At 40.8% G+C, this 26650-nt stretch overlaps 1 protein-coding gene across 1 annotated transcript in view; it reads left to right on the top strand.

Annotated features, from left to right (window-relative positions):
- The first annotated feature begins 2188 nt into the window (after positions 1 to 2188).
- PCED1B (PC-esterase domain containing 1B) overlaps positions 2189 to 26650 on the top strand; it is a 26337-nt gene continuing 1875 nt past the window's right edge. Inside the window, exons 1-6 of the mRNA XM_004384598.2 lie at positions 2189 to 2343; positions 8671 to 8763; positions 14441 to 14533; positions 14696 to 14897; positions 20638 to 20712; positions 21193 to 21278. The gene's annotated coding sequence lies outside the window, so the exon portion shown is untranslated. The remainder of the gene's footprint in view (positions 2344 to 8670; positions 8764 to 14440; positions 14534 to 14695; positions 14898 to 20637; positions 20713 to 21192; positions 21279 to 26650) is intronic.

The raw sequence follows: 26650 nt of genomic DNA, 5'->3' as shown, positions 1-26650 counted from the left end.
AAAAAAAAAAAAAAGATTGGAGGAAGACTCATTAACAACCTGTGCTATGCAGATGACACAACCTTGCTTGCTGAAAATGAAGAGGACTTGAAGCACTTACTGATAAAGATTATTAAAGACCTCAGCCCTCAGTATGGATTGCACCTCAACATAACGAAAACAAACGTCCTCATAACTGGACCAGTAAGCAACGTCATGATAAATGGAGAAAATACTGAAGTTGTCAAGGATTTCATTTTACTTGTATCCCCAATCAATGCCCATGGAAGCAGCTGTCAAGAAATCAAATGATGTGTTGTGTTGGGCAAATCTGCTGTAAAGACCTCTTTAAAGTGTTGAAAAGCAAAGATGTCACTTTGAGGACTAAGGTGTGCCTGACCCAAGCCATGGTATTTTCAATCACCTCATATGCATACAAAAGCTAGACAATGAATAAGGAAGACTGAAGAAGAATTGATGCCTTTGAATTATGGTGTTGGCTAAGAATATTGAATATATAAGTCGGAATCGACTTGACAGCAATGGGTTTGTTTTTTTTAGTTTTGGCCAGAAGAATGAACAAATCTGTCTTGGAAGAAGTACAGCCAGAATGCTCCTCAGAAGCAAGGATGGCGACATTTCATCTCACATACTTTGTACATGTTATCAGGAGGGACCAGTCCCTGGAGAAGGACATCATAATTGGTAAAGTAGAGGGTCAGCAAAAAAGAGGAAGACCCTCAACGAGATCGATTGACACAGTGGCTACAACAATGGGCTGAAACATAGCAACAATTTTAAGGATGACACAGGACTGGTCAGTGCTTCATTGTACATAGGACTGCTATGAGTTGACACTGGCTCGATGGCACCCAACAACAACAACATAGTAATTAGTATAGTCACTTTAGAAAATCTGGATATCCTGGTTCGGTTACCTCCCTAATCATTTACTTTTCCTTGTCCTGAGGTTATGTGTAGATTATACTATAATCATAAACTAATATAGTCAATAGTTTTTTATGAAAAAGAAGGAAGAAAAAAGGAAAAGGAACACAGCATTCAATAAATGTTAACCATGATAGTGTCAATAGTTGGCTTCAGGCCTGGTGTTTTTTGCTCTATCTCCTCCCTCTTTGGTAATTCCTCCAGCCTGCTGGGTCCTCATGTTGGAGACAAGGCAAAAGTTCATCTCCATTTTCTACAGTCTCTCTTTATACAAACTGATGATTTAAGAAATTCTAGGTTTATTAAGGACATTGAATGTTGGGAAGTAAAGTGAGGTAATAGATCATTTTGGTCATGGGGCTGCTCTAATTCCACCTTCCACTTTGTACCTCAAAAGCCCAAAAACCCCAAAATGGGTAAGTGGTGACTAGATGGCTTCACCAGCGTCTGCTCCCCCCATAAGTAGGTGGGCATCTGCATGGCCAGGAGCTCTGACAGCCTCCTCCAGAAGTTAGTGGAGCTTGAGCCAGTTCATTTGCCCAGTTGTTGTTGAGTCGGTTCTGACCCACGGCAACCCCATGTGTACAGAGTAGAATGGCTCCATAGGGTTTTAATGGCTGTGACCTTTCAGAATCAGATCACCAGGCTCGTCTTCTGAGGTCCCTCTGGCTAGGTTTGCACCATCAACCTTTCGTTAGTAGCCCAGTGCTTAACTGTTTGCTCCACCCAAGGACTCCTCAGTTCATTTAAGCAGGGGTCAAGTGTCTCACTGGTCAGGCTGGGAGGGGCTGTATGTGGGAGTGTAGCAAACAACCAGTTATTACCAAAATCTTATTAGATGAAGAGCAGGTTACTCTGCTGGTCTCTAGCCGGGGCCTTTCAGGGAAAAATCTTTTCAGGACCTAGGTGGCACCCTGTGATCAAAGCACCAAGAAAATAAAAGGGCTTTAAACCTGTAGGTGGCAGACTGAGGACTAAATTTGTTTAAGTCTTTGTCCCAAATACTTAAGACAAATTGTTAGGATAATATCAGTGTTGGTTTGAATAAGCATGTTGGGTTGGTTGAGATGAAGTGGGGATCTGGCAGCCCAGCACTTCTGGTAGCATAGATAAGGGCCAAGACAACACCTAATGAGCCCCATAAAAGAGGAAGCCCTGAACCACCCCTCCAGAGACATCTGAGGCCACAGGGACATGCTCTCCAGCTGGTGAGGCTGCTGCCCCCATCCAGCCCTGCTGACAGAAGTGCTGTCTCTCTCCTAATAGGACAAAGATGACCAGCAGACCAACAAGTGGCCAAGAACCAACAAGTGACAGTGTGGCATACCCGCTGGCCTTCCTTCCTTCCTCTTCCCTCTTCCTCTGGACCAAGCAATGCTGGAAATGACAATAAGGAAATCTCCCTTGCATTAACGTGTAAGTGTGCATTCTTTGTCTTCAGACATCACCACAAGTTGCATCAGACTAGCAAACCAGGTCCTGGCCACTGGCCATCATAATACATCACTTTTTCTTAAGACATCCACTTAGAGAATTTATTCATACCAAACATTATTTGGGACTTTTCCACTTAAAGAACAAGTAAGCGCCTTCTCTAATTTTCTGTAACAAACTAAGCATACGATAGGAAATGGTTACAGATTTTTCTTAATCTACTTCCTTCTAAAATACAAGTCCTTGGTTAATCAAGTTCTGCAAATGACAGGTCCTCGTTCAGACTCTGTGGGATAACATAGCTCTCTGAATTATACCCCACTCCCCACCCCCACCGCCAAAGCGTAAGCACTCAGAATAAGGTTTGAAATACGATAAGTATTTTAAGAAATTTTCCCAGGGTCCTGATTCTGTGACTCCACCAGATGTCAAGGACTTCTGAGCCTAAGCATGTCACTAAACATGTGCCTGAAACCAAAGCAGTGACAGGTTAAGTGATGGATTTGGTGCTGTCAGCTTAGCGTCAGCCTTTATTCCCTTACAAGTAACAAATCAAAGCAGCTTGCTTGACTTTGCCACAACATTTTAATTTCCCTTTGTATCACCACGCTCTGTGTGGCACCACTACAGGCATGGGAGCAGCACCCTTCCAGAAGGCAGGGAGGTGTCTGGTGTTGAGGGTGGGCAAGGTGTAAGCACAGGCAGGTGTGGGTTGGAATCCCTTGCTATATGTTAGCTGACTGGCCTGGGGCAAAACTTGACCTTCTAGGAAGCCTGTTCCCTCATTTCATAATCCTCATGAGGGTGGTTTTAAGGTAACAACTAACAGATATATGATGCCTGAATATAAAGTAGACTCTCAGTAAATGGTAGCAATAATTATTATTGTTGATTTTGTTAAAAATGTTACACACTGAACATGCTCAGAATAGTATACTCAGTAAGTGCTATTATTGATTCTGGTTACCTAAGGGAATCCAGATGCCTTGTCAATTTGGGATATCTGAGCCTTTCAGAGGTAATGCTATGTGTTTTGCTAATGTGATGAATGAAAGGCAGAAGGGCTGGTGTTTTCAGAAAAAAATTTGTTTTTAATTTTTTTTATTGTATTTTAGGTGAAGGTTTACAGAACAAATAGTTTCTCATTAAACAGTCAGTACACATACTGTTTTATGACATAGGTTAACAACCCCACGACAAGTCAACACTCTCCCTTCTCAACCTTGGAGGACCTTTTTTTTTTTGGTGAAAATATACATAGCCAAAGATACACCATTTCAGAAATTTCTACAGGTACAATTCAGTGACATTGATTACATTCTTCCAGTTGTGCTGCTATTCTCACTATCCTTTTCCAAATCATTCCATCACCATTATCTTCAACTCACTGGCCCCTAGGCTTCCCATCAAACTTTTTGAGTTGCTGTTGTCAGTTTGATCTCACATAACTTTTTTCTTTTGTACCTTAGACAAAGGTTTACAGAATAGTTTCTCATTAAACGGTTAATACACATATTGCCTTATGACAATGGTTAACAACCCCACGACATGTCAACACTGGCCCTTCTCAACCTTGGGTTCCCTATCACCAGCTTTTTTGTCCCCTCCTGCCTTCTAATCCTTGTCTCTGGACTGCTGTGCCTCATTAGTTCCATTTTGTTTTATGGGGCTGTCCAATCCCCACCTGAACGGTGAACCTCAGGAGTGACTTCACCTCTGAGCTAAAAGGGTGTCCGGGGGCCATACTCTCGGGGTTTCTCCAGTCTGTCAGGCCAGTAAATCTGGTCTTTTTTTGTGAGTTAGAATTCTGTTCTACATCCTTTCAGAAAAATTTTGACATGATTTATCTGGTTAAATTCAGCATATGAAAGGGAAGTAAAATTATAAGAGCTGCATCTTAGAAAGAGCAAAGAGTGCAGGCTAGAGAATGGGCTGGAGGAAGGAGAGAACATAAGTGGGAAGATGAAGTGGCCTCAAGCCACAGGAGGATTCCAGATTTGAACTAAGGTAGAAGCTGTAGAAGTAGAGAGAAGTGAGCTGATCAGGCACAGGTTTAGGAGAAGAATCTACTCTACTCATGGCCAAGGACAGGGAGAGAAGACTCAAAGGTGATTTCCTTGGGCAGTTAGGTACATGTTGTTGTTGGGGGCCATGATATAGATTTCGACTTGTAGCAACCCCATGTGACATAGTAAAACTGCCCCATAGGGTTTTCTTGGCTGTGATTTACGGAAAAGGAGCCCTAGTGGCCTAATGGTTAAGTGCTCTGCTGCTAACCGAAAGGTTTGCAGTCTGAACCCACCAGCCACTCTGTGGGAAAAAGATGTAGCAGTCTGCTTCTATAAAGACTAGAGCCTAGAAAACCTATAGGCTGTCTTGCAGGGTCGCTATGAGTCAGAAATCAACTCGACGGCAATAGGTTTGGTTTTGGTTTTTAATCTTTACAGAAGCAGATGGCCAGGCCTTTCTTCCGCAGCACTGCTGGGTGGGTTCAAACCACCAACCTTTCAGTTAGCAAATAAGCTCTTGACCATTGTGCCACTGGGGCTCAATGCGGTAGATATTGACTCAGTTTACTGGGAGAATGAACAGGCTTGGGGAATTAGATGGTAAGTTTAGAATTTAAGTTGGATCTTTGCATAGTCACAGTTTATTCAACCAGGAAAGAAGAGACATTTCTTTATTCTTAGCTATTTTTGTCATGTATTTTAAAACTACTCCATGATTTAACTAGCATACACCACCAAGAATACATACATACAAAGAAAGTAAACACAATCTGAGTCTTTTGGTCTGATAACAGTATATAAAGTGACTGAGTCCACAGCCATGCAACACTTAGAAATCATGACTTAGAAAATACAATATTGGCATATGAGTCAAAGAATTACAAACATAGTTACTTACAGTGGTAAACACAAAATTCAGAGAAGTGAATTTATAGTTTACATAAATTTACCTATAAGTTTATATAAAGTTTATATAAATATGTATTTATAGTTATCTATCTTCATTTATTTAATTGTATTTCAGAGAATCAACAACAAAATATGTTAAGGAGTGTCCTAATGGGGAAGGGAAGGCAACAAAAAGTAACCAGTAATGTTATTTTTGTAAATGATCATTTGGAAAAAATATTTACAAGCCTACTGTTTTACCAGTAGAATGGAATAGTGATATACAATTAATTTATAAAACAAATGATGCAATTTGGGTCAATCATTATATCTGCAAAACAGATATCCACATGAAAAAAAGTCTGACCAGAGGCTATGTTTCACAGTGCTATTTTCAGTCCATTTCATATTTTTGGCAATTTTTTTAAAATCCTTTTTCAGCAATAGAAGTGACACCCTGACTTAAAGGCATTATTGCATTTCCAACTTTGAATTATAATTATCAGCTTCTGTACTTTTCCCTCCTGGACTGGGCCCTTGAACCCAGAGGAGACCATGTGTTATTCAGTCTTGTACCTGGGTGCCAAGCATTGTGCCTGGCCAATAGAGAGGCTCTAGGTGAGTGTTTACCTAACAAAGGAAGAGTAGCATCAAAAATATTAAGCCATTTCTGTATCACTGGATAAAACAACTTCATGTTCAAGAATTTAGCAATTAACACCATTTAAAAATATTAGAGTTTGTTTTTTGTATATGTAGTTTGAACATGTTTCAAGTACCTTTGAAAATAAAGAAAATACTGCATCTATAATCCCACCATACAAATGTATGAAGGGTTACCATTTTGGTTTTAGCAAAGAACGTGATCACTGTTAAAATTCATTTATACTGCCACTTAAAAGCATGCAGTGTTTGAAATATCGATTTTTAAAAACGACAATGTTGTTGATAGTGTCCTCCAAGTATGATAAGTTGAAAGAGAAATTAATGAGAATTTTAAAAATTCAGATCATGAAAGTGGAAGGAAAAGGCAGATTCTTCACCAGCCCCTGCTGACTAGGGGAGGTGGTGTGTTAGTTTTCTAGGGCTGCCAAACAAAAGGCCACAAGCTGGGAGTTTATAATAGAAATTTATTGTCTCACAGTTCTGGAGATTAGAAGTCCAAACTAGGGTATCGGCTATGTTGATTCCTTCTAAGGGCTCTGAGAGAAAAACTGCTCCACACCTCTCTCCTAGCCCCTGGTAGCGCCAGATGTTCCTTGGCTCACAGCTGCAGTGTCACATGGCATGCTTCCTATCTCCCTGTCCCTGTATGTCTTCTCCTTTTTTATAAGGACATCAGTTATACAGGATCTGGGTCCACCCTCCTCCAGTATGACCTCAGGTTAACCTATCATATTTCAAAGACCCTATTTCCAAACAAGGTCACAGTCACAGGTACTGGAGTTAGGACCTCTACGTATCTTTTGGGGGGACACAATTTAATCATAATAGATGGTGCTCCTACCATTTTACAGGTTTATGGATGAAGCTTATTAATTTATGTAGTTTCGTGCTAACATGGACTGAGGAAAGGGACATTTGTTTTACTAATAAATAGCTGAGTCATCTGACTTGGAACATAAAATATAAACAGAACATAAATCTCAAATAGAGTATCTGAGAGCTACTGGCCTGTGGTTTGACAAAGTTGTGCTCATAAAGATGTGGTAACCATGGAATCAGAAAACTAAGCCAGTGGAGTTTTCCAATAAAATTTAATGTTATTTAGAAGTGTGGAACATTGTTAAATAATGCAAGGTCCAGTTCCCCTAGGGTGTTAAATTATTCTTTCAGGAAAAGGTTTATAATCTTTTTTTGTTTTTTTAATTCATGAACTATGTCCTAGACCTATGGAACCAGGACCCAGGAGGCCTAGTCCTTAGTCTCAGCTCAGCGTTTAGCCTGGCTGTGTGATGGCGGGCAGTCACTCAACTTCTCTGAGCCCCAACTTCACCTAAGAATGATCTCTATTGTCCCCTCCACTTGCAGAGTCTGCTCCTGCAGGGCTAGCATCACACGAGTCCATAGAGCTGTGCCCATCAAAAGGGGTACCTGTCAGCATCTACATTTTAGTTAGTGGTTAGTCATTTAAAGTATAGTTTTCGTTTTAAAAAGCAGGGATGTATGAATGCTAATTCCTAGAATAAACTGAGCATTTGCTAAGTGTCAAGCACTCCGCTTAGCACTTCGCATAGTTAATCTTCTCAACTGGCAAGTGGCCCAGAGGGGTTATGTAACTTTCCCAAAGTCACAGGCTCATGGATTGCGGACTTGGGGGTCTGAGCTCAGCTTTTCTTGCCTGCAAAGACCATTCTCTGAACCCTTAAGCGATACTGGGGCAAATACAGAACTTGCATAAAACATAAGCGTTCTAAGAAAGTTTGTAGAAAAATTTAAGAAATCATGACAGAATGGGGTCTTTTTCACATTCAATCTCTCATTCCATCCACTGGTAAAACCACCAGTTTGATTTCTCGTCCTGTAACCTCCCAAACCCCAACAACTCTAGCCTTGCTCGTCAACAATAAAACAGTGTGCACAGATGACTTAGTGCAGAATTCAGTTCAGTTACTAAATTGAACTCATGAAAAGTGCTAACCCAGAGTCCCAAAATTCTTAATATACTATCAGAGATTTTGTGCTCCAATAGAAACAAATGATACACACAAGCTTGAAAATGCTAAATTGCTCAAAAAGAGATTATCAAAATTATGTGAACTATGCTAAGTCATGCAAATGATAAAAAAAATTTTGTTTTGTGATCTGCCAAATTTGGTCCTTTTTTTTTTTAAGATACAGATTTGAACACAAACACACACCAGCTGGCTGAAATAAGTGCATTTATAAGTAAATATTTAGTGGGCTGATTTCTGGCACACTTATAGCACTCCATGCCAAGAAGATAAGAAAAATAACTATGTTTCTTGAAATACAAAATGTGAAAAATGATAACGGACGTATAACGATAAATTTAAATTAATTGGTGGCTGGAACTACTAGAGTTGTTAATCTTAAAGCAGCATTATTTTTGCTCTTATACTCAGAATATTTTTCACTACCTAATGAAAATATTTAGCTTTTATAGGTTTACTTTCAAACAAATCATGAATTTGTGATGGCATATTAACATACATTAATAAAAACTAAAAGGCAAAACCCCAGTCCTGATTAACTCCAGTTTTTTGCCCATTTTGTACCTGCACTCATGTGGCTGAAACAGAACAGAAAAAACCAAACAACCATGCCCAGCGCTCTCAATGCAAATGAAGGCTACCAGCTTTAAGTGGGTCCTCCCTGGGGCTCAGTAATAATAGCCTGTCCTATCTCCTAACTGACTATTTCATACCTTCTTTCTCCTCAAACTTCTAAGACCACCTTCCGAAGGATTACTCTCTATTGATGACCTTGACCTTACCAGCTATTTCACTGAGAAACTCAAAGCCATCAGGAAGAACCCCCGCAAGTGAGTGCCTCCATTACCTATACACCGGCATCATGCCCCTATACTCAGTCTTCCCTACGGGTTTTCTGGTTGAACTGTCCGTGCTCCTGTCCCAGGCTGACCCTTTCATTTGTATGCTAGATCCCACCGCTTTTTGCCAACTCAAGGACAGTGCTCCAGCAATTCTCAGCTAGTCCTCCTGCATCATGTTTTTCCCTGCGTCCTGGTTCATTCCCATCAGCATGGAAGCATGCAACTGTATTGCTCCCATCTTAAATGAAAAGCAAACAAACCAACCAACCTCTCTTAACCCCACTTTCCCCTGCAGCTGACTTCCCATTCTCTGCTCTGCTTTATAGCAAAGCTCCTCAAGAGAGGTACTGTCTACAATTCTCCCACTCTCTCTTTGACCACTCCAATCAGCCCTTGTCCCCAGTACTCCATCAAAGTTACCAAAGTCCTGCGCGTTGCTACAACCAATGCTCAATCATCCCACTTGATCTTTTAATTGCATCTGACACAGCCAATCCCTCCTGCCTCCTTGAAACACTTTCTCCTCTTGGGTTTCAGGACTCCACACTCCTAGGTTTCCTCCTACTTCATCTGGCTGCTCCTCAGTCTCCTTCACAGGTTCCTCCTCATCTCCCTAACCTCCTATACCTGGAGTGCCCAGGGCTCCATTCTTGGATCTCCTGCCTTCTCTAGCTCCACTCTCTCCATTGATGACAGCACCTAGCCTGGACCTCTCCTCTGAACTACAGACTTGTATATCAAAATGCCCATTCAACAGATCATCTCAATTTAGATGTGTAAATGGAATCTCAAACTTAACAAACTCCAGATCAAACATCTGACCTCCACCCTCTACCCAAAACCTATTTCTCCCAAATTTTCTCCATCTTAGTTAACAGCAACTTCATACTTCCTGTTGCTCAGGCCAAAAATCATGGAATCATCCTTCTTTCCTCTAGTATTCTCACACCCCACCTTCTTTCCACAGGCAAATTCTATTACCTCTACTTTCAATCTATATCGAGAATCACACCACTATTCTTTCCATGGTTAATACAACTTTAGTCCAAATCACAACTCCTGCATTATCCAATAACCTGCTAATTGGTCTCCCTGCTTCCACTCTTGCCTCATATAGTCTATTCTCAGTAGAACAGCAAAAGTGATCTTTCCTGCTCAGACCTCTCACAATGGCTCCCATCTCAAACTCAAAGTCCAAGTTCTTTCAATGGCCCATGGGCCCTCTATTATTTGTACCCTCCTTCTTCTCTGACTTCATCTCTTGTATCTCTCTCCCTTGTTCATTCTAATCTCACCACACTAGCCTCCGTATTGTTCCCTCTCCTTGAACTTTGTTCTCCCAGGTTTCCACATGACTTTCTCCATCATCTGAAGTTCCTTCAGAACTTTGCTCAAAAGCCATCTTCTCAGGGAGGCCTTCTCCAGACCACTTTATTTAAAATTCTAAGCCACAGCCCCTGCTTCCTCCTCATCCAGCACTCATATTCCTCTTTTCTTTTGTCTAACATACAGTTTACTTGTTTGTTTGAATTGTTGCCTCCTCCAACTCAAATGTAAACTCTGAAAGGGCAGCAGTTTTTCCTTAAATGTTTTATTCATTGCTGTATCCCCAACACCTAGGACAGTGCCTGCTACAATTTACTGAATGAAAGAATGAATGAACAGATGGGCCATAGTTAATAATATAGATATCATTTATTATACAACTATTATGTACTTGGAATGAGTCCCTGGGTGGCGCAATTTGTTAAGCACTCGACTAGTCACCAAAAGTTTGCCAGTCCAAACCCACACAGAGGCGCCTCGGAATAAAGTCCTGGTGATCTACTTCCAAAAGGTCACAGCCTTGAAAACGCTGTGGAGCAGTTCTACTCTGCACACGTAGGGTTGCCATGAGTTGGAATCGACTCAGTGGCAACTGGTTTGGCATTTTGGTTTATGTACCTGGAACTCGGCATTTATTTTCTTGTTTAATCCTCACATCTATGTATTGTTGTTATCGTTAGGTGCCAAGGAGTTGATTTTCAATTCATAGCGAACCCATATGACAGAGCAGAACCACCCCATAGGGTTTCCAAGGCTGTAATCTTTATGGGAGCAGATTACCAGGTCTTTCTCCCATGGAGCCACTGGGTGGGTTTGAACCACCAACTTTTTGAGTGCTTACCATTGCACTACCAGGGCTCCTTTCACATTTATGTAGTGGCTGTTATCATTACCATTTTATAGATGAGAAAATTGAGTCATAGGAGGGTTAAGTGACTTTGCCAAGGTCAAGCAACTATAAGTGACAGAATCAGGTTTCCAACTCAAGTCTGTTTGGCTCCAAGGGCAAAGATTTGATGGTTCACCTCATTTCATAGCATCATAGCTCTGCAGTCACCACATCAAAAATCAACATCAAGGTTTCTGAGTGGCCTCCACATAAGCTACCACGGAACACAGGCCTAGGTCAGTTATGGTGCCACATCACTGGGACAGCTTTAGTTACCTCTTTTTGCAGGTTACTTTGAGTAATGAGTTTTCTTCACCATTTCAAACATTGGGAACAACTGCATGATCCATTTACCAAAGACTTTCTGCAGTTTAACATTTGTTCTAAATGGTGTTTGTATTTTTTCAGACAATAGCCTTTTATAAAAAAGGAAGTGGAGTCTTTAAGAGGGAAGGAAGAGAGAATAAAATATTTCAGAGAGCTATAGAATATCCCTATAGAATATTTCTGGCAGAATACACAAGACACCCATGACAGTATTGCTTCTAGAAAGAAAAGTAAGGGATTAAGGGAACAAGAAAGAGAAGGGGACTTATTTCTCACTCACACCATTTGTACATTTTAAAATTTTGTGCCATGTGTATGAATGACCTTTTAAAAATAAAGAAAACAATTTAAGCTAAAATTATTGGCATACTGGAAAAATAATGGCAGCTTTCCCTGTCTGGCTTCCCACTGAGAAGGCATAGAAAATGACACAATTCACAGTCAGAGAGCTAGTGATTCCCTGCTCCATGCATCCAGTAGATAAGTCATTATCAACTCTCAGGGCCTCAGTGTCACCACCTGAAAAAGAAAAGATAATAATTAGAGCATGTCTTACTTTATGAAAGGAGATCTGCGTGAGAAAGCACATTCTAAGTGTAAAACATTATAAACGGGTTAAGTTGTCGGAACGGCGACGGCGACAGTAACCAACTGCACAACTCTTACAGAGAAGTGAGGCCAAGGAGGGTCACTCAGAGGAGTCGACACCGGCTTCAGTCCCAGAGTTTATTTATAGTCAATACAGCAAGCAGTGAAGCAAATAACAGAACAATGGGCTTTGGGTGAATAACAATCAGTTTCGGGCAAGGGAGAATGGGTTTCAAGTAAACAAGTCAATTAGTAAAGGAACAGTAGGTTTTGGGAAAACAGGTCGTGCCTAATCTCTTTCTCATCGCTGACAAGTCTCAGCATGTTGTGTACAGCACAGGGGCCTGTGGGGAGCTGCAGTTGTCAAGAGTGTAGCTATGTTGAAATGGCCTATATCCCCACATTAAGTTGTCATTAACTTTTAGAAGAAAGCCAAGTTTGGTGGGTGAGAAGAAAGCCAGCTTGCTGAACTGTGGTCTCAAACAACTTTATTTTAAATTTAAAGATTATAAACATTATCATCGTTTGCATTATTATAGCTCCTCTGTTCTCTGGTCTTGTGATGATTACATGAATTTTAGTAATCCTCCCATAGATCATTCTTTCATTCTCACAATGCATAGACTAGGTGAATCTAGAAAATTAAAAAGATTTACAACTCATTTATAGAACTGCTAGAATCAAATAATGACAGATTTTCAAAGTTATGAAATAGACTCCTCTGAATTTAATATAGTAAAGTTATCCATTGGGTTCTAGACTGAAGCTCTGCCTTGAAATAAAAAAAATAGTTGTATTAGAATTCACACAAAATCACTCGATTTATGTACGGTGTTAAAACAAAAATCATATTAAGCCAAAAACAGAAATTGAATTAAATTTGCTGAATATATGATTTACAAATCAGGGTAACATTTTGACTAGAGAGTCAAAAATGTTCCGAAGATGAGAAATCTTTCACAGATTTTTATATTTCATTTTATTACTAGTAATTACACATTGCCATGGAAATGGGGCCAGAGCAGTGTTTTCATAATAACAATTTACCCTAAAACACAGCTTCTAGTCTGACCTTGGAGTTTCTGTTTCTCAAAACTGACTGTACATAGATTATTCTTCATAAGACCCAAGGTGAACACTTTTCTACAAATTAAGCAAGGCTATTGTTTGAGCCCCGGTGGTGCAGTGGTTAAGAGCTCGGCTGCTAACCAAAAGGTTGGCAGTTTGAATCCACCAGCTGCTCTTTGGAAACCATATGGGCAGTTCTACTGTGTCCTACGGGTTTTTTTTTTTTTTTTTAGTACTGTTTGACCTAAAGGTAACTTTAGCAAGAGCGGTTTCTTCAAGGCTCAAGGTTAAGCTCTCAAAGCAATGGCCGGAGTGGGTCACCCTAACTTCACAGACCCCATAAATCTGGATTTCAGGAGAATTAAAACTGTTTCTCAATAGCAATAGACAAGAGGATAAAATGATGTGTAACGTGTGGAATTAATTTTTAAGTCATACACTGAGGAGTCAATCTAGTCAAGCAGAATGACATATTTTTAAGGAAAGACAATTCTGTCGCTTTATAGGCCAGTTTACCTATATGTTGTTGTTGTTAGGTGCCGTTGATATATCACGTTATTAAAAACACAAAAACTAAAAGGGCAAGGCAGGTAGTTCAGGGTTGTTTTGCAATGTTACTCTTGTTCATTAGTTGTTTTATACCATTTAATAGAGAAATGCTGAATCCTAAACTGTTTAAAACACATAGAGAAGATTCACTGTTCTGAGAAAAACATTTTTTAAGCGACATTTCTTCTTTTTTTCTTTTTCTGATTCACTTCCTCATTCTCTTTCACCTTGGTATTTGAAGGGGAAGTGTAGGGGATTTCCTGTGGGGAAATCTTACCATTCCAAACAAAGACAAAGACAAAGACAAAGCCCTGAGCTTTTCTAATCAATCTGAAGACTTCTCTCCTTTTTAAGCATACTCCTCCCCTCCAGTTAGCTGCCGGTTTCAAATGCAACCCTAGAGAAGGAATCAAAGTTACTGTCCTGGCTCTGCCACTTACTGTGCAGCCATTTACATGAGGCCTCCATTTCTGTAGCTGTGGAATGGGCTGTTCTTAGAGTCAGCAGGATGGTGTGGGGATCAAGTGACAGGATTTTAAAGCGGTTTGTAAACTGCAATATGTCACATAAAAATGCAGGATTACAAAAAAAAAAAAAAAAACCATCGCCGTTTAGTTGATTCTGATTCATACTGACCCTCTAGGACAGAGTAGAACTGCCCCAGAGGGCTTCCAAGGCTGTAATCGTTACAGAAGCAGACTGCCACATCTTTGTCCCTTGGAGCGGCTGGTGGGTTCCAACCGCCAACCTTTTGGTTAACAGCCGGGCCCTTAACCACCGTACCACCAGGGCTTATTGTCATTAAATATTAATCAGAAAGAGGTGAAATCTCTCATCAGCTTCCCGTTTCTTTCTTCCCACTTCCCCCTTCTCTCCTCACCCTCTTTCTCTCCCTACACCCTCTACCAACTTTTTTAGCCTTGAACAGACTAAAAAGCTACAGTAACAAGAGCCAAGGGAAGAAAAACCACGGAAGAGTCAATATACGATACACCCTATTTACTGAGAAAGGTGAAACAAAAACAAGCTCAAAGATGAACTCCAGGACGATGCTGTGTTTTTATTTACTTACCAATTCGTGTTTTCAGATTTGCCAAATCTTGACACTTCGGTCATTACTCTTCCGCTTCCTAAAGCAAGAAAGTAAATGCTGACTTGTATCATTTGCCCCAGAGGCCCCCGGAAATGGCTTCTTCTCCCCAGAGGCTGGCTTACAAGTGAGCATCACCCAGAGAGGTTCACTGACTTACCTCGCAGCCCAGGCTCTCGGCTCTCCACCCTGGCCACACTGACGCGGCCCGGAAAGGAGTCGATCTAGGGAAGAGATCTAGAATCAACTGAGAAGTACATTTTAAGTCACCAGTTACTTTAATGAGTAAGTACTTTCCAGTCACCTCCTTTTATTTTAAACATTGATTTTTACTTTTCTGACCAGCCTTTCTCGGGCACTTACCACCGTAGGAGCGAATCGCTGGCCCAGCCCTCTCCATCCCACCCAGCTTCACTACACAGCACTAAAGAGAACTGTATTTCATAATAAGGATTAGTGATTGATAAACTGCTAAATTTCTAAAAGTGTACAATAAAGGTGAACAGCCAATTGAGCTGGGAACTGGAGAAAGGATGTGAAGCCTCTCATCAGTGCAATCTTGTATGTTGTGGTTGACCACAAAGACTTGACACCAGGTTTGACTCCCAGCTCTGCTTTTTATAAAATGGATGACTTGGGCAGATTGCTCAATTCTTTCAACTTTAGTTTTCTTATTTGTAAAATGGAGAAAAAGAAAGTACCTATTTCCTAGAGTTCTTAAGAGGAAGAAATCGGTAAGCAGGTAAAACCACATACTATTGGAGTACGCAGTATTATTAAATAATTGTTAAGTTAAATATCTCATTTAACTGGAAAACTTTAACCACTAAATCCCATCCCCCAGATCAGCCGAGTTGGCTCAGAATAACAACAGTTAACATTTGTAGAGCTTTGTGGAGAAGCCCTGGTAAGGTAAATTAAGCGCTCGGCTGCTAACTGAAAGGTTGGCGGTTAGAACCCATGTGAGCTCCGCTGTGTTTTTTTATTTTCTACAGGGAGAAAGACCTGGCGATCTGCTCCCGTAAATATTACAGCCTAGAAAACCCTATGGAGTAGTTCTACTCTGTCACATGTGGTCACTATGAATAGAAATTGACTCTACAGCATCTACCAACAACAACAACATAGCTTTGTGGCCTATACAGAGCATTTCATTTGATTACCACAGTTAACCCTAAGGTAAGCAGTGCAGTGCTGTTGACTTCTTTTTGGAACTGGAGGGTGAGGGAGAAGCTGAGAGTGAGGAGCAGGGGACTGGGGCAGGGGAGAAGCTCTGCTGGACACGGCAGTAGGTCCAACCTGAGAGCTGAAGGGAGGAAAGCTGTGACTCGGGAAAAGGCCTAGTTTAAGAAGTTGGTTTGTGTGTCTGGGCGACAGGACATTCATTCTTCGGCAAAGATTCCTGTTCCCTCAGCTTTCTCACCCCCTGAACCTTGTCCTCATCCCTGTTTCAAGTCTTAGGGCTTGAACTGGGGAGATCCCCAAGCTCACTGCCAACATATGGGGAAGTGGGAACCCAGGTCTTCCTGATTTTGCTATGAAATAGAGGGGGTAGGGACCAAGGCAGACAGAGGCTGGCTCTTAGAATCCCATTTTTTAAATTAAAAAAAAAAAAAAAATTCCCCATAGAAATATTATTGCACATGGTATTCAGACACTAAAGTGTTAATGACAACAATAATAGTAATAAAATAATACAGCATTTTAAAAGGTCTTCTGTGTAATCTCTTTAGAGGAAACATTTCTCCCATTTAAAGGATAAAAAACAAGGAGCACAGAAGTGAAGTGACTGCTGAAGGTGGCAGAAACAGAACTCATACCCAGGCCGACTAATAGACCTGAGTGATCCTGTTACTGGTTAAATGGGCTTCTTTGGCCGGTCCTGGAGAAAGAGGTGCACTTGAATTTTCTGAGTCCAGCCTGTTTATCAGTTGAAAGCTACCAGTCATTATGAGCAACCTGATCACCCTTCTTTTTCAACCATTTAAAAAAAAAAAATCCCAAACCCGTTGCCATTGAGTCGATTCCAACTCATAGTGACCCTATAGGGCAGAGTAGAACCACCTCATAGGGTTTCCAAGGAGCGGCTGGTGGATTTGAATCGCTAACCTTTTGGTTAGCAGCCGAATGTTTAACCACTACGCTACCAGGGCTCCTTTTCAGCTATGGGAATGTTTTATTCAACCACTGGTTAGACTCTAGTCAGCATAAGTATAAAAATTTTTTCCAAATACAAATATAGCTTTTTGTAGCACTGAGCTGTCGATTCACCCGTAGAAAGCCTAGTTAACTATCAGAGTGATGGAAATTGAACTAAGCATCACACCTGCTTTGTTTTTTCAAAGAAAAATTTAAAGCTGTGCACAGAACATTTTTTTTTTCTGTTTTTCTCAAAGGAGAATAAAAAGGAAACCTACATGCAAATATTTCTTTCTAGATAAGATAATGTTTTCCTCTTAATTTCAGCACATTTTTATAGCAGAAGTTAAAAGCTCAGGCTCTAGAGCCCTATTTCCTTCGAAAGAAACAAAACCTTAAGTTTATCTTATCAGTCAGAAGATTCACTGTCAATAATAGATCATTCCCTTTTAAGGATACTTTTAAGGTCTGCAATTTACTAACTGGGCAACCTCGGGTAATGTATATACCCTACACACACGCGTGCACACACACACCCACACACCCTCCATTTAGTCCTCTATCACACGGAAATAATAGTTCCTACCTTACTGGTTTGTGAGAGTAAAATAGGCCTGGCACAGAGCAAGTGCTCAATGAATGCTAAGTATTGTTATGCACAAGGCACTGGGTGGTCTGGGTACAAGGATGGGTGTGACCCACCTACTGCCATCTAAGGCTCACTAGGATGTATGCAAACCAAATCCATTGCTGTCAAGTCCATTCTGACTCACAGTGACCCTACAGGACAGAGGAGGACTGCCTCATAGGGTTTCCAAGGCTGTAATCTTTATGGAAGCCGACTGCCACATCTTTTTCTTGCAGAGTGGCTGGTGAGTTTGAACTGCTGACCTTTCGGTTCGCAGCCGAGCGCTTTATCCACTGCGCCACCAGGTCTCCTTAATGAGGATGTACTGGGGTAGAAAGTCACACGATTATAGAACAAAACAGAACTAAGGGCTAAACAGAAGCATCCCGTCCGAGAAAGGAGAAATTATTCTGGCTGGAATAATAGGGAAGGCTGTGACAGAACTGCCTTTTAAACTACATCTTAAAGAACAGAATTTCAGTAAGTGGAAGGGGTTAGGGTACATTCCAGGCTGAGTCACATGAGGAAACACAGGTGAAAAAAGCCCACAGCCCATGTTCTCCACAGGCTTTGAAGAGCCCTGCGGAGGGAAGGATCACATCCTCAGTTAAAGAAAAAGTTAATAGAGTGCAAAATGGTGGCGATATGTTAGTATACAGAATGAAAGTGAGGCTTTTTGTTTTTTTTTTTAAATCTAGATGATGAAGTTTTATGTTAGAAGACACATACATGTAAATGAAAACTATACTGTTTTGGAAATAATGTTTTAATCACAGTAAGACAAACGTTTCTAAGGATTAGGAGAAATTTGTCCAAAGTATATAGCTATAAAGCCTAAAACAGAAGTAAAATTGGTCACTGTCCACAGCTTCCCAAAATATATTACAAGGTTCTCCCTTCTAAAGTGTATTTTCAAGAGTTCTATTTTTATTTATTTATTGTTGCCAAGAGATGGTTGACATATTCTATATTCAGGCTGTCATTCAAAGATTTTGCTGTCTTAGGAACAGAGGAAACAACCAAAGTCATGAAAAATAAAAATGGCTTGATCCAAGTATTTGAGAAGCAGCGTTTATTTCCCCAGCCAATGTTTCATGCAGAAATTGCATAGCAGCTCTCTGAAAATGCAGGGGGAGAATATGCTGCCGTCATTCCCATCGATCATCAATATTTACTGTTAGGAAGATAGTTTAAGGGTCAAAGGAGAATTATTTTAGGAATTCGGCCACCGTTTTGATGGAAGGATAATTTGGTGTCTTAGAGACTTTGGAAGTGAGAAGAGGCCCACACAGTTACTCCTTCCCCAGCCTCCCAGGGAACCTTATTCTACTGACCTGAATAGGTCTAGAACTCAGGAGATATGTCTGGGCTGGAGGAAAAGATTGTTGTTAAGCGTGTTGATTTACAACTCGGAGGGACCTCATGTTGAGCATTCCAAAATGTGGCAAGTATTGTGTTAATAAATCTACATGCATTGATTCATTTAATCCTCCTTAAGAAATTGGAGCCCTAGTGGTGCAGTGGTTAAGCGTTCGGCTGCTAACCAAAAGGTCGGCGGTTCAAATTCACCCTATGGGGGCAGTTCTACTTTGTCCTATAGGGTTGCTATAGTTGGTATTGAGGGCAATGGGTTCTTAGGAAATCAATAGTGTTACTATTCCTGTTTTGTTGATAAGGATTCTGAAGCCTAGAGATTATATAATCTGCCCAGGGTCTCAGGTGGTGGAGCAGGATATAAACCCAGGGGGCTGACTTGGGCCTGGATCTCAGCCTCAGGCTTTATTGCCTCAACTCAGGATCATTTGCATACAAATGGCAATTGATAAGGAGACTGTATAACTGAAACTCTGGGGTGGGGAGGGGTGCTATTAATAGTTATGCAGGCGTAAACCAGAGCTGTTTAGGGGAAATAAGGACATCTGCTATGACTGATACCTTGAGAGTGGATGAATTTACAGAGGGAAAGTATGCTGAAGAAGAAAGAAGCCAACTAGCCGGCCTTTAAGAAAGACCAACGTTTGGGGAACTGAGGAAGAGAAACCCGCAAAGGGTGCTGGGGAAAGGGAAATGGGAGACAAGAGGTCTTGGGTACTTGGGCAGGGTTTTTGAGAAGGGAGTGGTCCACAGTGCCCTGAGCCCAGGAGAATGCTGCTGAAGGGCTAAGAACCAAGCAGCCACTGAATGAAGCAACAAGGAAATCAACTGGTGCTTTAATGAAAAACATTACTTTGGTTTGGTGAAGTTGGAAGCCAAATTAAAGTAAAACGAGGAGTGAGTGGGAGGTGAGCACCCGGACACGGCCTGTTGTAAACAACTCTTTTTAAAAAGTGGCCTTGAAGGGGAGTCAAAGATAGGACTGTGCAGGAGGTGGAGTCAGAAGTTTCCTTTCTTTTTCAAAGTAAGAAACTAGAGTGTTTAATGCTGAAATGAAGGAGCCAGCCAGAGAGTGAGGGAAAATCAGAATGTATAATTACCAGCTCTCCGGGGGATACCCTGGAGCAGAGTCCCTGAGGAAGTCGTCGGGGGATCTCGAGATCCGCATCCAGAGCTGGGGGCAACTTTACACCTGAAGAGGTACTCCTCTCCCTCTGCAGGACAGCCGCAGGGTGGTTTCGAGGTTAGAGAGGGCAATCCGTGCGAGGTCCTGTCTGCAGGCTTGTGTTTAGAGTCAGAGAGGCGAGGGGTTGTTGTGCCCGAGGTTTAAAGGTGCCTAAAACGTGGTGGTTCAGTGATACGATTCTGGCCTCCCATGTGGGAGACTCGGGTTCAATTCCCAGCCAATGCACCTCAAGCACAGCCACCACTGGGCTTGAATGTTGCTGTGATGCCGAACAGGTCCCAGATGACGACAGATTAGGAAGAAAGGCCTGGCAAATCCTGTGGCTCACAATGGTCCCAGAGTCAGGGCTGACTGGATGGCAGCTAACAACGGGTAGCAGGGACTGTACTGTACTAATATTAAATGAATATCAACTGATACTCATTTATATGATCTCCTTTCCTGTTCATTATTACTCAGTGGGAGCCCTGGTAGTGCAGTGGTTAAGAGCACAGCTGCTAAGGAAAGGTCAGCGGTTCAAACCCACCAGCCACTCCCTGGGAGAAAGATGTGGCAGTCTGCTCTCGTAAAGATTACAGCCTTGGAAACCCTAGGGAGCAGTTCTACTCTGTCGTATAGGGTCACTATGAGTCGGAATCGACTTGATGGCACACAACAAAAATTACTCAGTGAGGTAAGTGATATTATCTGTTTTACAGCGGAGGAAATTGTGGCTCAGAACGATGGGAACCCAGCTCAAGCGTACACAGCTGTTCAGCAGCAACATAGTCCAGGTCGGGCTTCACTTCATTGTCTCTTGGAAATGAAACCCTGGTCACCGCCTTGCAATATCTTTCAGTTATGGTAGAGCGGTAAAAGTAGGAGGTTAGCAAATGTAGTTTAAATTATGATTCAAGACCTAAGCTAAACGTGGAAGTTTGCCATAGGCTATGCATGATCGAAATCATATTGTTTATGTACACTGCTTTGAATTATTTACTTTAGGGGAAACTTGTAAAACAAAAGTTAAAAAATAAGGTCATTTGAATAATTGCTCCATAATTTACCTTTTGTTTTTATATGTTACCTGCATATCAGGTATTATGAACATCCATGTCATTCATAAATGTCCCCTGCATTTCTTTCTAAAGTTCATAGTAAGTTTTTATATTAGATTATTTCGGCTGGAGAAACGTGCTGCTTTAAGAGTTTTAAAACTTGATAATTTTTAGACTCTTAAAGTGTGACACTCAACTGTTGATATTTTATTGCAGAAGAATCACAAATTGAAGATGGGTCTTTGGTAGGGATGAAACAGATACAAATAGTATATGTCCAGATTGATGCTGTCCTCTGCAAGGTAAGCTTGTGGTTACATGGAGCCCAATTTGAAGATCACTCTTCTACTTTCAATTTTCCGTGTATGTCACGTGTAGCCGAGATGTTTACATGTGGTGTAATAAGGACTAGCTGCATAACCAAATTAGAAATACAGGCCATGTGATGGGTCTGAGTGAGGTAGGTAGGGATAGGGTAGAGGAATCATGGTAATTACTGGAAGATCTGAACCAGATTTGCAGAATTGTACCCATCACAGCCCTTGAGAGGTACAGGTGCTCTCTAAATTTTTACTGAATTAATTAATGGGCTATAGAGCTGAAGCTAATTTAAGAGATGAGTTTACTGAGGCTGGGTGATTAGAAACAGTGTTTCCAATGGCTGATTTGAGAGTTATTTTTCTATTGCATTATTTACCATAGTATATCATAGTACTTTTATAATTTTTTTTATTTGTTCCTAAAAAAACACTTTTTAAAATAGTAAGCTTGCATTATTTCCCCCACTTTTGTGTTGTATGGAAGAGTGGATGTTAAACTTGGCTCTGATCAAAAGATGAGCCTCCCAAGAATTCTCAATCCACAGGCCAGTAACTTTCCCAAAGTTTGAATTGTTTGCTTTTCTATTTTGTAACTTTATATGACATGCAGTTTAATTTTTGACAAGTTTAAATTCAACTCAGAAAATTAAGCAAATGCTGAGACACAGGTAGGCTGTATAGATGAGTTCCTGAAAGATCATTATTTTCTGATCTGTACCATCCATTCTATTCCATTAAAATTTAACCAGATCTTGGAAAGTTCAAGATATTGGTTGGTTGCCAAAAATGTAGTTAGAAGGAAATGAACCATTTAGATTCCTAGTATAATGCTGCATTAAGATGGTTAATGATATGCAACAAGCCTCTAAACTAGTTACATGTACTTCCTATTCCTAATCCAAACACCATCCTAATTGTTCGTGAGCTGGCCTCCATGATTTAAGACTTCTCTGTAGAGTCTCTGAAGCAACAGTCCTATTGGAATGTCACTCTGTATATAACGATCAATAAGGAAAGTAAAAAAATCTAACCTAATTACTACAAAACATTGATTAATGAAAAATAAATGTTATGTGTTTGGTTTGTGATAGCTATAAATAGTAATAACCCAAAACCAAACCTGTTGCCATCCAGTCGATTCTGACTCATAGCAACCCTAAAGGACGGAGTGGAACTGCCCCAGGGGGTTTCCAAGGAGCAGCTGGTGGATTTGAACTGCTGACCTTTTGGTTAGCAGCCAAGCTGTTAACCACTGTGCCACCAGGACTCCACAAATAGCAATAGTCAATGATTTATAACTCATGGTTTACAAAGCTGAATGAATAATTTCTTTAATAGGGATCAGCACAAAGCTGGTTCCTATGAGGTGGAGGTTAAAGATGTCCCAAATGTACAACTTTTCCAAACTACTGTCCCATTCCATCATCTCTAACATCAACTACTTCTCCCTTCAGTACTATCCCTCCTGTCTTTGGGTTCCATAATTCGCTGTGACATCTCACCAAACTCATGAACCACATCTCAGGGAAATGACTCACGTGGTTGTGGAGGCTGGCAAGTCCCAAATCCGTGGGTCAGCATCAGGCTGGAGGCTTCTCCCAACCCATGTGGCTTCAGGGGCTGACCAACCCAAACCAGCAGGTCAGACGCAGGCTGCTGGCTCAAGCTCCAAGAACCAGAGGGCAGATGATCAGGAGCCTGATGGGGGATCCAGAGTTAGAGGGAACTTCCCCAGAGCGTTCATATACATTTGATGCAGACCACACCCTCAGGGAAACTCGCCTAGTTGAGAAGGCAGTGGGTGACTTGAGTCACACACTTTAGTAAGGGTAGTGACTGAGTCATACCTTCTAGTAAAGTGGTGACTCAAGATATATCCCTAATCCTGCCTCAGTAACACAACTACAGGCATGGAGGCTAGCATTCACAACACATCACAAAATAGAGGATACTTAGATCATAAAATGGAGGACAACCATACAATTCTGGGAATTACGGCCTAGCCAAATTGGCACATAACTCCAACCATCACAGGTTCCATATACCTTATTTGCATAGTCCCACTCAGCCACGGTATGTGAGTCACAAAGACTATGGCTAGAAGGGCCATGTTAAGTAATTTATTGTACTGCAGAATCTATTAAAAATTTAATTATCCCCAAACAAGGAAATATAAGCAAGACACGTGAAAATAATTTCTTATAGCAGTGGCCATTTTAAGTCTGGTTTTAATTTGAGGCTGGAATCACAGATTGCAATGATCATCCATATACCCTAGCTTGACTCCTGAAACAGTCTTAAGTACTTCATTTATATACATCAATTCTAGCTGCCAGCTCCTCCTTGGATATTTGCCTTCCTGTGTCTGTCCGCTGTCTTCCTGTCCCTTCTTACTCACCCTTTGCAACCTAGCACAGTATCTGGCTCTCAAGGATCCTTATTACATAAAAGAGTCAATCAATAAAACAGCTACTAAGACTAATAAGTGAGTTTAGCAAATTTAAAGCCTAGGCTAAAAAGATCACCGAACTGGCTGTTTCCAAATCCCTTTTTTGTTTCATGTATGTGTGTGTATGTGTATATATATACATGTATGTATGTATATGTGTGTGTATACATATGTATGTATGTGTGTGTCCGTATATGTGTGTGTGTATATATGTGTGTAACTATAAAGAGTTCTGAAAATGGGAGTTACCCTTTTTTAAATCAGAAAATTTCTCTCTCCGAATCTTTCTTCACCACTCACCCCCCTAAAAAAGTAGCTTTTGTTTTTGTTGTTTTTTTTTGTGCTTGGCATCTTGAATGACTCCTTTCCACGGTGACAGCCCTGAGGGTGTGTGATTTTGTTAATCCTGTTATAGTTGCTGGGTTCTTTTATCAAGAATTCCATGCATTTCCTTTCAGTTTCAGCTTCTAACTGGAATGCTTCTTCCCAGTCATTTTGCCCTCCCTTCTCTTCTCACTGTTATATCTGCATGTTCCACTGGAGAAAAACAATAAGAAGTACTGAGGTAGACATTTTAGCCTGAATTTTGGCTCTGAGGCCTTGGAGCAGCATGTGGGCAGGTTAAATTCCTGACCAGAACACAAGGTGGCCAGTATTCCCCAAACACTGTGATCTGAGGCTTAGGAGTCTGTAGAATTTTGTTTTGGTTATTCTAAAATTTAGGTCTTGCTAGAGATTAAAATATGCAAATACTCTCTCACCTCTTCCTCCCACTCCCACCCCTCAAATACACTCAGACCACCTCTCCTGGGCAGGCAGAGTAGGTAGGTGGTTGCTGCCTATGCATAAACGCACACCGGAAGACCCTTTTCCACATCCCGTCCCATTGTCTCCTCTGTCCTCACCCCCCACATGAGCTACATTTAGGATGAAGACTGGTCTACAGGGGATTCTGCTCTAAATGATATTTTGTGCAGAGATGGACTTCATAGTCAATGGGTTTAAATCATAGGTCCATCACATCACTTTCCTTCCCAATAAAATGGGAGTAATAAAAACTATCGCATAAATAGTGAAACGTTTGTAAAGCACCTGGCATCTAGTAGTTGTTCAATAAGCATTAATTTTGTTCAAAATCTTTCATCACTTCCATCATCTCATTTGATCTTCACAAGAACCCTTGGAGGCAGGCAGCACAAGTATTGTAATTGCCCTCTTAGAGGTGATGAATCTCGTGCTCTGAAAGGAGCTCAATAATAGTAACTAACTCTTATCAGCGCTTGCTACTCTTCAGGCATTGTTCTGAACACTTTGCGTTTAATCACATCAAACTTATGAAGTGGGTACTAATAGTCCTATTTTATAGATAAGGAAAACTAAGGCACAGAAAGCCTACATAACTTGCCCAAGATCAAAGGAAGTACCACCGAAGCAGAGACAGCACTAGGGGACAGGGCACACAGTGTGACCAGAGCAAACAGAGCTCTGGCTGGGAGCCCTGGAAACCTGCTGGGAAAGGGTTTTCCCCTTCATGTTCTGCACTTTGGAGACTTGGGTGTGGAGGGGGTAGGGATCCTATCCACACAGAGCCGTGAACTCCCACGCCACCTGTTTGTTCCGTTTTTATGGTACATAGCATTTTCTTCCTTTGTATTATTACAAAGTTATTCTTCAGTATTTCTGATCTTCTGCTCCTGGAAGGCAAGGGCCATGTGTTACTCATTCTTATACTCCCTCCCAAGTAGAACACATAATAGGCACTTAATAAGTGAGTTGGATGAGTAAATGAATCTGAACAAATGAACATGCCTGGGTTCCAAAAGGACTTGGAATTTGCTTTAATTATGTTGATTTTGTGGCCCTATAATGAGCTAAATCCTGTTTTCAAACTTTGTTTTCTGGTAGTAGCAAATTTTAATGAAGATTCTTTGGGGGGAAAATACGTCAGTCTTTTCCACTGTTCTTTTATAGCAACTCTGTGATATGCTACCCATCTTCATGTTTTTATTTTTTGTACTTGCACTCATTTAAAACCACAAATGCTATATAGTTTTAAAAAAATCGAACGTGTAATTTATTAATAGCTATCTCCTCACACCTATTAAAATGCATAAAAGCCTACAAATATGGAGTCACAATGGATTGTAATGGCTTCTGTTGCTATGAGTCAGAATCGACTGCACCGGCAGTGGGTTTGGGTTTTTTTTTTTTTTTTCTTTGGTGTATGTGTGAAGTGGATGCCATGTTCTCCCCAACTGAGTGTTATGAGTGGTAATGAAGTATATTTCCACCTTTTATTCATTAGTGGATTTGAGTTGTAAATGTCATTTTGAAATAAACTGAAGTTTTGATGAGTTTCATAGCTTTTAACATTTCATTCAATGGAAAGCAAAGAATATTCCAACTGAAACACATCTGAATTATTTCCAGGTTTATCTTGACTTTCTCCAGTCCTCCTCGTGAGAAATAGCTGCTTCTTTGTTAAAGAAATCGGTTTTTATAGTTTTCTGGCCTGGCACATGTACTCTTCCTTTTTTTACCTGTTGCATTTCATTTAATTCTTTTTGAGTTACAAAAAGCAATCGAGGAGGATAAAAAGCATATTTATTTTAAAAAAAGAGGTAGAGAAGTCATCCATAATCCTACTTTTCTATTAATAACTATCCATTTTTGCATATTTTCTTTCAATATTCTCTGCGTATCTGTTTTATATAGTTTCAGTGGTATGCGGCACAAATCTGGTATGTAACCTCTTCAATTTAACATTACAACACAAACATTCCCCACGTACTTGCTTACTCACAGTCCTCCTTATCTAACAGCTGTAAAGTTTACCTAACTGGAGCTGTTAAGACATCTCTGCTGCCTTCAGGCTCCTTGGTGCCTGCAACAGCAGCAGCTGCGG

Source organism: Trichechus manatus, unplaced genomic scaffold (genome assembly GCF_000243295.1).
Source record: "Trichechus manatus latirostris isolate Lorelei unplaced genomic scaffold, TriManLat1.0 scaffold00123, whole genome shotgun sequence".
NCBI classification, from domain to species: domain Eukaryota; kingdom Metazoa; phylum Chordata; class Mammalia; order Sirenia; family Trichechidae; genus Trichechus; species Trichechus manatus.
This window is presented reverse-complemented; position numbering and strand designations above follow the sequence as displayed.